Here is a 14,617-nt window from a genome sequence, read left to right as displayed (position 1 = left end):
TTATTTGTGGGTCAGTGGAAAACATGCTATCACACCCACACATTTGCTTTTGAATTTATTTAGTCATGCAGACATGGGTAGGGAAAAAAAGGTATGAATGGCTCCTGCCAAATAATTTTACTAATTAAAGGATGAATAAAAAGGTATTTAAATAAGACTTAGGTCAAACTCAAGGTATGAGAAACAGCAACTGAACTGCCAAGGCATACAACCGTACAAGGACTCCCTCTGCAATGGAAAGGCAGAAAATCCAACACAGGGATGCCAGATGCAGCCAAACCCACAGCTTGAAAATGTGTCCATTTCCCAAACCAACGGGCTTTGTACTGCTTTTCCACTCCTCTCACTGTATTGTGAAAACGCCTGCATTGAAACCAAACTAAAACTAGAAGCAGGATGGTAGATATCAAGCATGGCGCCTGCTTCATTCTGCTTTCTGATCTGCCAGCTGTTAGGCAAGGGTTTGCCTTGACCTGGACTTTTCTGTTTCCTTTACTTTTTTATGTGTGTGTCATGTTTCAGAAAACAAACAAAAATATTCCCACAGTGGGAGAACTTAAACAAAACAAAACAAACTTAAAGCCTATGAGGAAGAATTCCATTAGAAATATTCTTTTCAGGGCTGAGAATGTAGTTCAACAGTACTTGCAGGAGATCCTGGATTCAATTTCCCAGCAAAATAAATAAATAATAAAAATAATAAAATTAAATTTTAGATTTAAAAAATGGAATCAATGATTACATGTCTAGAAATAGCAGTCTTATATTGTCAAATCAGAAAAGTACCTTTTCAAGCCAACTAACCCAGTTTTCCCTAAGAAGTCCTGTAGGACAGTCACTTATGCTGTGAGGAAAGACAGGCCCTAAGTCTGGAGAACCACCCCTCCACACCACAGCTGGGTTCCCCATAGGCAGCCCGATTTGTTAGAAAACTCCTCCTTACTTTCTACTCCAAAATCTCTGCCTTTGTAAATTTCTCCATTATCTCACTCTACCTCACATCCCAGTCAGTTTGGTATTTTTTCAGCCAGAAATCCACAGGCCTTGTATTAAATGATATAGTGAGAGACCCTGCTACTTTCCCCTACCCAGCTAAAAAGAGAGCCCTAGTCTGCTTGGCAGGCAAATCCCCAGAAAGAAAAAGGCATTTTATCAAACTTCATGAAATGTGCTCAAGATCATTCCTGTCTATTTGTACACTTGTTGTTCATCAACATTCTTTTTTAAAAATCATTTTTAAAAAAATACACATATGATAGAATTTACATCCTAATTATTTTTAAGGGTATAATTCAGTGGTATAATCACCACCATCAATCTCCAGAAGTCTTTTCATTTTGCAAAGCAGAAACTCTGGGCTTATTAAACAATAACTGCCCATGTCACCTCCCTACAGCCCCTGGCAGCCACCATTCTATTTTCTATCTCTATGCATCTGACAAGTCGAGGTGCCTCATTTAAGTACAATATTTATCCTTCTGTAACTATCCTATATTTTAGAGTATAATGTCCTCGAGGTTGTATCAAGAGTCTGAATTTCCTTCCTTTTTATGGCTGAATAATATTCTATTTTATGGATGCACTGCCTTTAGTTTTATCTATTAATATGTACTTTGGTTGTTCCTACCCTTTGGTTACTGTAAATAACTCTCAATGAAAGCGGGTGTACAAATTTCTTTGCAAGACTTCACTTTCATTTCTTTTGGGTATATTCCCAGAAGTGAAATTGCTGTATCAAATGACACTTCTATATTTAATTTTTGAGGAACTGCCACACTGTTTTACTTAGTGTTCACCATTTACATTTCCACCAGCAATGTACAAGGGTTCCAATTTCTCCACATTCTCACCACCACTTGTTATTTTTTTACAGTAACCATTTTAATCAACTTTCTTCTGGTAATAATAAGAACAATGACTAACACCAGTCATGTGCTTCTTATGTGGTTAGTTTGTAATCTATTACAACCTTGAACCCTCACCACCGACAGCTCAGGTTTAAATATACGAACCCTGAAGTTAGAATATCCAGTACTTTGCCAGCAACCCAGAGCTAAGAAGGGACAGACTTGAGATTTGAGCTCAAGTGTGACCAACTCTGCATCCTGTGCTCTAACCACTATCCTGCACTGCCTTCCTTTTTACCATATAGACAGCAAGAAGGTAATTGCACCACCCACAATGAAAGAACATTAATTTCTCAGCATTCTGGTTTGTGAACAACCCAGAGAGAACAGAGCACAACAGACGCTAGGGCAAATTTGTAGTATTTTCCTCCAAACCTTGCTTCTCCGTTGTTTCTCTGTTTCTTTATCTTCCTTCTATTTTGTCACTTTCCTTCTCTCCCTCCCCGACTTCTTTTGTTCTTATAGTTCAGGACCATCTATGGGATATGATTTTGTTTCACTGATTAATCCAAAGTATATCCATTCACAAGCCAATCACAGACGAGGACAGGAACGCTGACTAGTCAGGGCCACGCTGGGATGAGGATGGAGAACACTTCCACAGAAATGTCCAGGGAGATGGATCCTCGCAAACGGGGGTTCTGTTCTAAGGGAAGGAGGGGAAAGAGGGCTGGGTGGGCAGTCAGTGACATCCCAGCACATCTGTACTTACCACCACACAGAGTGGTTATGGGGTCAATGCAGGGGCTGACTTCAAATGTGTGAAACTGCCAGAAGGCAGAACTAGAACCAAGAGGCAGAAATTCCAGGGACAGAAGACTGAAGCTCAAGAGGAAAAGCATTCTGCTTACACCCACAGCTCTCTGCTGTGGTTCAAATATGTGCCCTAAAATTTCATGTGCTGGAAAATTAATGCCCAGAGTCACATGTTAATGGTATTGAGAGGTGGGACCTCGGAAGGTAGTTGGGTCATGAGGGCTCTGCCCTTATGAATGGACCAATCCATTATTGGATTAGTGGGTTCTTGCAGAGGTGTCTTTGAATAGAAGGGAACGGTCTCCAGTACATGTGGTGTTATGGGGCAGCAAGGCAGCCTCTTGCAAGATGCCAAATAGATACAGTGCCATGCTCTTGGAAGATGTACCAGCCTCCAGAACTGTAGTAAACTCCTTTCCTTTTTTTCTCTCTTTCTTTTCGTCCTTCCTTTCTTCTTTCTGATTTTTTGTAGTACTAAGAACTGAACTCAGGCCTCATGTGTGTGAGGCCAAGCACTGTACCACTGAGTTCCATCTCCAGCCCTTTTTATTTCAGTTTGAAACAAGGTCTGCCTAAGTTGCCAAGGCTGGTCCCAAACTTGTGATCCTCCTGCCTCAGTCTCCCAAGTCTCTGGGGGTGTAGAAGTGTAATTATACACTTTTCTTTATAAATTACTCAATATTAGGTATTTTGTTATAGCAACAGAAAATGGAAAGATACTTTCCAAAAATGAAATGAGTCACTTTGGGCAACCCCAGTAATATACATGTCACCATGTCCTCACCATGTAACCTCTACCACCTGCATTAGAATTACCCATGACAGACACTAACCTTTGAGGGCCAGTGTTCCACAGAGTGACTGCCTACTAAAAATCGGGTGTGAGACACATCACCAAAATCTGTATCTTCTGTAAAATTCTGTGATTCTAATGTTGGACAGCAAGGAAGACAGGCGATTCTAAAAGCCCAGTGGACACCAGAAGGGGACATGTCACTTGTCAAAGTATACCCAATAGAGCTTTTGTTGAAGACCCATCGAAGCAACAACAATGTAACATTTAAAAGTCATTCACCAAAACAATGGAAAATAATTATTTTCTACTATATTCTTGAAAGTTGAAGTTCATGATTATCCGTACGTAATGGAATTTAAGGAAAATTAAGTCCTTACTTACTGGTTATCTTAATTCATTCAAAAATTTTAAAAAAACTGAAAACCATAAAGTAAAAGATCTTCAGGGACTGGGAGCAGAATGTGTGCTGAGTAGGTGCAAGGCCCTGAGTTCAATCTCTAGCATTATGTTACACACACAAAGGTTTACTGGCAATTACAAAATCTAAGTTACCCTAAAATTTCTTTTTTTATACCTTTGGCATTTGTTCAATTTCAAACAATTCAAAAGGTCAATGTTGTCCAGAAAGACAAAAACAACTGTAGCAGTGCCACCTTTGACTATATTCATGACCATGAACTCTACAAACTCTATACTAAAAATCCACTTGAAGCCAGGCATTATGTGACCATTACCAAATATGCTTGTCACTCTCCAGGTTATGAAGCCCCTTCTTGTTTATGGATGCAGCCCTTGCCTTCCTGGGTTTTTAAATCTTTGCATTTCCCTTGCAGGCATCAGCTGGAAAATTCTTTCTTCCTTTACAAAACCAGCTGAATCATCATGTTCTCAGTGTCACCCCTTTCCTTTTTTTTTCTTCATACATACATACATACATATATATACGTCAGTATTTTGTCCATCTACAAACTAATAGACATCTATTTTAGGTTGTAGATGGACACATACCCTTATTTTTATTTATTTATTTACATGTGGTACTGAGGATTGAACCTAGTGCATCACACATGCTAGGCAAGCACTTTACCACTGAGCCACAACCTCAGCCCCAAGACCCCTTTCTTGCTGTTCCCATACATGTATATACATCTAGGATGACACTGATCACACTCCTGTTGTCCCTGTGCCCCTCTCTAATGCTCAGGGTGTCTTTGAATGCAGCGATGATCATGCTGGCCCTGTGGGCTCTGGGCTCCCTGCAGTACTTTTCAGGCAGGATGGTGATGTCTCTCCCAGTAGACACTGAACCTTTCTTACTCCATATCTATTTGTTAATGGAAGGAAGGAACAAAACTCCCCCACCCCAAGGTGGAAGCGCACAGTCAAGTAGTAAAATACAGCTCATCCACTATACACCAGAAACAATGCCACTGTCACAAACGGGATTTTTATAATAATAATAATAATTACTTTATAGTTATTATTGTTATTATTATTATTACTAGGTACTAGGGATTGAACCCACTAAACTACATCCCCAGCTCTTTTTGTTTTTTATTTTAAGTCAGGGTCTTCCTAACTTGCTGAGGCTGGCCTCAAACTTCAATCCTCCTGCCTCAGCTTCCTGAATCTCTGGGATTACAGTCATGCACCAAAGAACCTGGCATATTATCCTCTTTTAAAGAAAGAAACGATGAGAGTAACTAACTTGCCCAAAGTCATGAATTGGTAAACCCTAGACAGAAACTCGGATCTAACTTAGTAGACCACTTTTCTTTGATATGATACTATCTCTCCTTGAATTAAAAATGAATAGTCTCTCACAGGCATTGAGCATGGTAGACGCTCAATGTGCTGTGCCCGAGATGCAGCTGGTTGCTTGGTTTTAACCAAATATTGCTATTTTGAGTGAAAATGATGCTTTTAATAAATTCTAAATCATAAGAAAAATTCCAGTGCCATCTGCTGTACAACATAGTCGCTTATTTTAAATTAATGGAAAAGACTAATAATCCCCCAGAAATGTAGAGCCCCCTGCTCCAAGTGGCATATTTCTTCATTAACCTTACCATCACCAGAGGGTTTAAGCAAGAAGATTAGGGCAAGATCAACCTTATTTAGGTCAGGTTTCAAGTACCTACCTGCAGGTGACCATTACATGGTTAAGCCTTTGGTTCTTATAACAAACAGCGATAAATGTTATTTTCTAGCGCTGAGACAATCTCTGGGGAAGTCCCTTAGAGTCTCTTGGTTAATCATCTATCTTTGTAAAGTAGTAAAGGAGGGTCAATGTCTTTTCATTCTTTGGCTATATCATAAATACCTTGTCATGAAAAAGTCTAATAAGAAGTTGCCAGTGATAGAAAAACAAAACTAGCTTCTCATTAAAAGGCTCCAGTGATTCCGCTTCATTATGGGATCAAATTCACCATTTGGTATTACTACCAAGGACTCTCAAGCCTACCTGCCTAGCCTTATCATAGCTTCCTAGAGCAAGTTTGGGTGGCATTGAGAGATCCCAGCACTACTCCCGGCATGATCCCATCCTGTCCTTTCCCAGTCAGGCCCTTCTTTCCTGTGTGTTGGCCTCTCCCTTCACAATTTCCACCAACACATGGAGACTTGTATCCTAACTCCTCACACTGTGCCTGACTCACAGCTGGGACTCAAGGATGTTGTTCAATGGGAGAGCAGTACCTCATATGAGGGAGTGAGGCCTGGGGTTCAGCACCACCAACAATAACAATAGCATAACAAACATCTTCAGTACTGACATCAAACATAACAGTGGAAGCTTCTTTAATAAAACATTCTGCCTGACATGGTGGTGCATGCCTGTATCCCCATAGACTTGGGAGGCTGAGAAGGAGGATAGTAAGTTCGAAGCCAGCCTCAGCAATTTAGCAAGGCCCTAAGCAACTTAGCAAGACATGTCTCAAAATAAAAAATAAGAAAGGATGGGGATGTGGCTCAGTGGTAAAAGCACTCCTGAGTTTAATCCCCAGTATCAAAAAAAAAAAAAAAAATTATTTACAAGATTCCTGGCACATCTGCTCTGCTAGGGAAAGTCTGCTTACATTTACAGTTGATCCTTTGTATCCCTGAGTTCCATGTCCATGAATTTAACAAACTGCAGATTAAAAACAAAACAAAACAAAACAAAACAAAAAAACAGAAAAAATTGCATCTGGGGCTGGAGATGTTGCTCAGTGGTAGAGTACATGCCTTGCATGAATGAGGCCCTGGGTTGCATCCCCAGCTCCACATACACACACACACACACACACACACACACACACACACACACACACATCTGTATTGAACATGTACATACTTTTTTTTACATTATTCCTTAAACAATATAGTCTAAGAACTATCTGCATAGCATTTACAGTGTACTGGGTATTGTAAGTACTTAGAGATGACTGAAAGTGCATGGGAGGAAGCAAGCAGGTTATGTGCTCATAGTATAACATTTTATAAAAAGGATTTGAACATTCCAGATTTTTGGATCCTCAGGGGATCCTAGAACCAATACCCCATGAATATCCAGGGACAACTGTATCTACATATGAGCGTCTTTCTGGTCACAGCTGATTTCAGAGTTGCCTGATTGCTCCTACTGGCCTCTCTGAAGTCATTTGGGCATTTGTTCATTTGTTAGTTTGTTCATTCATTCATTCATTCATTCATTCATCCATTTATGGTACTGGGGTTTGAACCCAGGGATGGGTGCTCTACCACTGACCTACATCCCCAGGCCTTTTTGTTTATTTTTATTTTGAGACAGGGTCTCACTAAATTACTAAAGCTGGCCTCAAATTTATGATCCTCTTGCCTCAGCCTCTCAAGTTGCTTGGATTATAGGAATGTACCACTGAGCTCAGTTTAACCTCATTTAATTGCTCCTTATCCTGCCATATTAAAAAAATTTCACAAGTGACACTTGTTTTAAAAATAAAAATGAAGGCTGGCATGTAGCTCTGCAATAGAGTACTTGCCTAATATGCACAACGCCTCAGGTGGGATCCCCAATACAGAGAAAGATAAAGAAAGAAGGAAGGAAGGAGTACAAAAGGGAAAAGAATCAGTGCTCACCCCCAAATAACCACTATTAAAACTTCAGTATAATATTTTTTAGAGAGAGAGAGCTTATAGGTTGTGTCCCATATATGAATATTTTACTTCAGAGACGGTATCAGAGCATTACCTATCAGTTTGTATGTAGCTTTTCAAAATATTTTTCCATATTAATAAGTATAACAGTCAGGCATTGTGGTGTACACCTATAACCTCAGCAATCTGGGAGGCTGAGGCAGGAGGATGGCTAATTCAAGACTAGTTTTAGCAACTAGTAAGACCTATCTCAAAATAATATAATGAAGAGGGATAGGTATGTATCACAGTGATAAAGTTCCCCTGAATTCAAATCCCAGTACCATAAAAAAAAAAGTATAATTGAATGCTATCTCTCAGAAAGAACATCTATAAGATCTTCCATTGTATCTTAATTCATATTTGTTTAATAAATATGTCTGGACAGGGCTTATGTAGTTTCTGGACTCACTTCTGTATTTTATACCTTGAAAAATGATGGAGCTCTCCAGACCAGCTCATAGGACTGCTCCAGACCCTGACAAGTAAAGAAGTTTGACAGCCATTGCTCTTTCCCAAGAATTTAATAAGGGGCTATAGCTCAAGTAATTTTCCAAACAGCCCTGTACTACTGTGGTTAGGATTAAGAAGGTATTATATTGCCTGAACATTAAAAGATTGCAAAATATCTACTTAGAGTTTTGCAACTGTTTCCATGATGGGAAATTCCAACATGCACATCTTTATGTTACTGAAAAAAAAAAAAAAAAAATCAAGCAGGGGACTGGGGAGGACAGGAGGAAAAAGGGGGAGGGAAAAGGGGGTAATCAGGAACTGAAATCAGTTTCTATGCATGTCTGAGTATGTGGGGATGAACCCAACTACTGTGTATAACCATAAAATTCTAATAAAATTTAAAAAATAAAAATAAAAAAAATCAAGTATGGCTACAGTGGCCTTTGCCTGGGAGGAATATAGCTGATGACTATTTATCTTTCCTCTTTTCATTCCGCCCTCCATGCCCCCTTCTTTCCCTCCTGCCTGACAAACTGAAAATGGACAGAAAAGGGGTGGTATGAAGAATGCTAAGGGAAAAGCAACTTGGGTGGCTAGGAAGGCAGGGCTGAGGCCATGACTGGGCACAGGGCTTCAGAACAGGAGGAAGTATCACTTCCTTGCCACCTCCTCCCTCGGGCCTCCTCCCTCGGGCTGCAGTTCTGCTCTCAGTGACACAGCTTTCCCGTGGAAAGCAGAAGTGGTCCTCCCTCTCCAGGGGGCCCCTCAGAGACAAGCTTCTCCATTCCCCTCCCTGGGGGTTAACATTTACAGGAAGAGTGAGGCACCCACAAGCCCAAACACCAAGCTGACCAGACCTAGTTACTTCGAGTAAAGGCAGAGTGAACACAGACCCATGGACTCCCTGTGTCCTCCCACCAGCAAATGAGAGAGGCCCAAAGTCATCGAGTTCCCCACCCAAAGTTTGACCAATAGAGAGCTGAGGGAGGGAACTAGAGAGTCACATTTTCAAGGAATTTCCAACCAGAATAATTTGGGGTCAATAAACGTGGCAAGAGGGATTGTAGATGTTCAGAGAGAGGTGGGACTGCTCAGAGTCAGGGCAACATTTGACTTTGTCTGCAGTATTAACTGTAAAAAAAGGAAATGAAACAAAATAAAAGACTCTGAGTTACACACCCATGAAGACTTCTTCCCAATGTTCTACAGCTCAACAAACCAGAATCTAGACCATTAGGAAATCGGTATAATTTTAGATCCATTAGTGTAGTTTTGTAAGACATCATTAGTGATCTCAGTATTATGAATAATGAACAGTTATAATAATGGACTAACTGATAATCTCTTCCCATAATTGGTCAAACTCATGTCCTATCTATTCCTGGTTTGAAAGAAGCTGAAGAACAAAGAGGGAGAAGGGGAATTGGAAGTGATATATTGAGTGCTAATAAAACACAGTAAAACAAACAACCCTTTGGGAGAAAGTGGTACTCATGAAAACTATATGTGATTATAAGTATGACTTTTAAGAAATCATTTTGTGGCAAATAATGAACGTTGATGGTTTATTCCAATAAGAAGGGAAAATGAGGTACAGAACAAAAATGAAGAAAAAGTTCAAAAATAAAGAGTAAGGACTATTATAGGTCCCTGCACTTGTTACTTTGGAGAAACCTTTTAAATTTAATAATTTTAACTTGCTATTCTAAATTTCAAGAGAATCCTTCCAACTAATTTAAGCAAAGATAAGAGAAAGTCTATGTCTTTAACCTGGCCTGTTACACAATTTCTCATCCCTCACTCGGCAGCTTTCCATACTATTTTTTACACTTGTGTGTCTCCCCTCAAATGGGAACTTACTCAAAATAAATTTTAGAAATGATGATAGAGTGAACTCAAAGTTTCACAATTTAAGTATCAGGAAACTAGGCAGAAATATTTCAGTATCTCTGACTGTAAAAAAAAAAAAAAAGAAAAACAACTTCCTCTTCCATGGACAACCTTAAAGGATGGAAGGCAATGAATATCTGTTATAGGGATATTGGTTTAGAGTAATGTCTTACACAGCAAATGAGCATAAAATGGGATGTGTTATACTGTGCATTCTACAGGTCCTGTCTCCTAAGTTTATATTTTTAACTTAAATGATGCTCTGATTGTTATAACAACCACAGAAGGTTGGCAGGGTTCTTGGAGAAGCACTCCATAGCAGAAGGCAGAGGGAGTCCTTTTGCCTAATGTTCCTTGGGCATTTTGTATTAGCCAATAAACATCTTAATAGCCACAAAGACAGTCACTAGAGTTGCTTGGACAGCAGCCACATAGGTGTCACCTTAGCAGTTATTGGAGATGCCTACCCCTACCCCCAAGCAGGAAGCTGCACAGAAACTCATTTCCAGGGGAAAGCTCAAGTGCTCAGCTTAATGAGTGTCTCTTACATCCTAGGCAGTTAGCTACTTCATTCTGGTAAATCCTCAGTGATAAAAGAAAATAACTTCATGATTCCCTATTTCTCCAATTCTACAATATACATTAAATAATAAATTAGTTTCTTTGGTTTTAAGTACCTATTACAGGTCCAAAGGTGGACAAGAGGGAACAGCCAGATAACACCTACTATACCCAATGGTGCCACTTAGCCTATGATCTTGGACCAGCTCCTGAATTTTCCTCTCTATATCTGTCCCTGCCTATCTTGTAGAGACCAAGAAAGGTTCAATAAAGTCAGGGTTCAGGAAACTTCAACACTCTAGAAAAACATAAGGCATAGCACCAACACTGTCAGGAACTGCCCAGGAAAGAGCTGAGTACATATTTGCTGTCAGTGTGTCCTTGACCAGAGTGCAACTGACTGTGGTGGCCCTTCACTGTTAGCATTAATCCATGCATTATAAAGACATCAGTGCCAGTGAGCAGTAGCAACAATATCCCATGCTGTGGGCATATGCGTGCTATATTCTTATTTATAAAATTAGCACAAGTTTGTATATGGTCATATGGTTTCATCTTGTTAAGTGCCAAGTCTATATATTCATGAGAAAACAAGTGGAAACTCAGATGTTTTGGTGATTTATTTCTGAAAACAATACAGGTAGAACTGAAAGTCCTTGAAAGACATTGATTGACAAAATGATACCAGACCACTTTTCTGCTTAAGAAAAAAAAAAAAAGCCACTGGATGTGGTGGGAGGAGATCACAAAGTCTCTGCATAGCTTAGGAAGAAAGAAGATTCTAAGATAAAAAGATTAGGCATTGCCATTCCACATGATACACAACAGAGAAGCCTGGTCCTGAGCAGACATTTCCATTTAGAACACCAGACACTCAACACCAGAACACTCAACAAAGTCCCCCAAAGTATTTTAGAACACTCAACAAAGTCCCTCTGAAGAAAGCTTCAGAAGGCTTTAAATGCCTTAGGGACCAGCTTTGTTTCTTCATCTCTGGATGTCCTTTGCAGGACTTCCTTCCTCCCGCCAAGTAACCCCCACTGAGCACCTACTATGTGCCAAGCACCAGGCTATCATTTTGGACAAGATAGATAAGGCTGTTGTTGTGGAGCTTCCATTCTAGTGGAGAATACAGTCCGTAAACATGAGGATGAGCCATAGTATGACTGATTGCTGCTGTGAAGGAAACACTGGCTCACTTAAAGGCCTAATTGGCTTATCAAATCACAGCTCCAGTAAATGTTGAAAGAAACCAAACTCATGTTTCCTGGCTCCTGTTTTCTCTTACCTCACATCCACTGCCCTCTACGCTTCACTTAGCAAGAGGGTCACCCCATTTACAGCCAAAGAGGCCCAGTTACCAAAGGCTCTTGGGATCCAATTAAATTTCTGAAGCCTCAAAATTCTTACTTTCTTACCTCCAAATGAGAATGGAGAAACAATTAGATACCCGCTGCCCCAGACCGGGATATGGAATATATCAGGGTTCACCCTTACTCTGGAAGAATTCTATAAGCTCATGTGCTGTCAGAGTCTGTTCCCTAAGCAATGCTATAGGTGTTGACTGCACAGAGAAAACATCCCTACAGCCCTCTAGGGGCAGAAAACACAAGGGCCAAAATCTTTACTGGCCAGCTCCTAGGGTGCATTGGACTACTGAATCTGCTTTTTTTTTTTTTTTTTTTTTTTTTTTTGGTACTGAGAAGGGATGCTTAACCTCTGAGTCACATCCTTTTTATATTTTATTTAGAGGTAGGGTCTCACTGAGTTGTTTAGGGCCCTGTTAAGTTGCTTTGACTGGCTTTGAACTTGTGATTCTCCTGCCTTAGCCTCTGGGCCACTGGGATTACAAGCATGCGCAGCCATGCCCAGCGCTGAACCTGCTTTAGAGAGCAAGGCCTTCTACTATTTATTAAGCAATATACTCGTAAGGTCAGATACTAAATCAGATATGTAGTCTTAGGTTTAAAATTGCTAAACTGTGAAGAACCAAGGAGTCTCCTTTTTATGAACAGAATTAGTTGCAATAAATAACAATAACAATACCATTTATGGAATGCCACGTATATTACTAGGGGTTTTCTGTGTGCTAAACAGCCCATGAGGTAGATAGGCACTGTAAAAGATGTGAAAACCCAAATAGGGAATTTCAATAATTGGCCACCTTCGTGCACAGATGGGAGACTGCAAGGTCCAGATTCCAACTTGGGTTTCTAAGGTGGTAGAGAAGTTTGATGGACACACACACACACACACATCACGGATATATTAAAAAAAAAAAAAAAAAAAAAAAAAAAAAAGATACAATCTTAAGTCCACAGAGCAGTGGAGCTGTTGTTAGAAGAAACATTACAAATGTACAGGATCAAGAAGCTGCCAAGAAGTTGGCCAAGGTATCAAGAAGTTGGCCAAGGTATCACAGGAAAGTGGGAACTGGAGCGTACACCCTTCCCCCAATGTGAAGGAAAGGCAGCCCCTGAATTCTTAAAATAACTCTCGCTTCCTCTCGCCAGAGCGTCCGACTGTTCGGCTGCAGGCAGAGAGGAGCCGGCTCTGTGGGAGAGTGAGCACCAGTCTCCGCCACAGCCGCTCGACGTCACCATCCTGCCAGGGGTCACTACGGAGGGCAGCTCTCCGCAGGTCTGAGAGAGGGACCTCTCCCAACCCCACACCTCACCTCTGGAGCCCCAGCCCCGAGGGGCGAGACCAGATTGCTCAATCCGAGGAGTCCCCTCCGGGATCCCGGCTGCGTGCTGGCTCCCGTGGACAGGGGCTTCCCCGCCGCGCACGGCGACTGGCCAGAACCCGGACAGCAGCCGGCTTTCGGGCCCACGCCTGGAAGGGCGCGCGGTGCAGCAGCCCAGGTGCCCACAGCTCCACCACACCGCTTCGGGAGGCAGCGCTGCGGACACCTGCGGCCGGCCGCCCCCACGTCCTGGCTCCCCTGTGGGGCGGGTCACCCACAGGCTTAAACCATCTGTGTGCTTTCACCAGCGGGGGCGGGCGCTGGTGAGGCCAGGAAGCGACGCGCGATCTCTGCTGCCGCGGCTCCCGCCGAAGCCCAGCGTCCGGGGCTAAACCCGCAACCTGGGCTCAAATTGGTGGCACAGCCGCGGCCCCCACCCAAACTGTCCAGGCCCCTGATTCCGTCCCCCGTGTTCAAGCCGGAGACTCACCCGCTCGCGGTGAAAGTTTCGGGTCGGCGGCGGCGGAGCTCCACGGTGACTTGAGTTCAAAACCGGGGGCGCGACGGGACAGCCCAGCGGGGCCCTCCTAATGAGGGGCTGCGGGCAGAGAACACAGGACGCTTGGCCAAGGAATTGCAGGCTCGGGGTCGCGGGTGACTGCTGTCCCGCCTGCAGCGGTCAGAGGCTGCAGCGCGTCGGGCCCAGAGGCTCCACCGCCGGGGAGCGAGAGGCAGCGCGGGCCGGCACGGTGGGAGAGGAACTGGCTGTTGCTGGGCTCGGCCGAGAGGTCCCAGCTACTTCCTGGTGCTCGGATTTGCATACTGCGCCTGGAGGGCGGGGAAGTGACCGTTTGGTATTTGGTGTGGCCGTCGCGCAAGGCTTTGAAAGCAAAGAAACCTGGCGACCCACCGTGCAACTTGAAACTACGAGAGAGCCTCGGATCCAACAGTCTTCAGTAGGGATGGACTGAAGGTCTCCTAAGGATTCAGAGGGGCAACGAAAGCTCTCACATCTCCTTTCTTTTCCTTTTGGATCTAATTCCTCAAAGTGTTAGAAGTGGGGTGCTCTTGAAAGTAGAGGGGCGCGCTCGGATCCCGCCCAACGTTTGGAGTTCTCAGGAGAGAAAGAAAGCAGAATCGTTGCTAAGGGTCTCATTGCGTTTTTATTTGTTTGTTTTTTAATCAATACGGAGTAAGTTTCTTACGGATGTACATGTGGATATCTAGGGCGTTCAATGGGGCGGGAGGAACGGGGAGTGGGAATGGCTGTTGAGTTAAATGTCTGGCAAGTACTCAAAATTTCTGAAAGCCTCAGTTTCCTCTCTAGAAAATGAAGAGAAGGAAGCTTAATTCTCATGAAATGCTTTTTGCAGAGGACTCGCATTACCTAGGGTGCTGTAGTTATTATTT

At 42.4% G+C, this 14,617-nt stretch overlaps 1 protein-coding gene across 2 annotated transcripts in view; it reads right to left on the bottom strand.

Moving 5' to 3' along the window:
- LYN (LYN proto-oncogene, Src family tyrosine kinase) overlaps nt 1-14,412 on the bottom strand; it is a 116,075-nt gene extending 101,663 nt beyond the window's left edge. For both annotated transcript variants that reach the window (XM_079136734.1, XM_079136735.1), the window contains exon 1: nt 13,698-14,412. The gene's annotated coding sequence lies outside the window, so the exon portion shown is untranslated. The remainder of the gene's footprint in view (nt 1-13,697) is intronic.
- Nucleotides 14,413-14,617: the final 205 nt, after the last annotated feature.

The sequence above is a fragment of the Sciurus vulgaris genome (assembly GCF_902686455.1).
Source record: "Sciurus vulgaris genome assembly, chromosome: 1".
In the NCBI taxonomy this organism is placed as follows: domain Eukaryota; kingdom Metazoa; phylum Chordata; class Mammalia; order Rodentia; family Sciuridae; genus Sciurus; species Sciurus vulgaris.
Note: the sequence above shows the minus strand (reverse complement) of the source record. Positions and strands in the feature narration are given on the sequence as shown.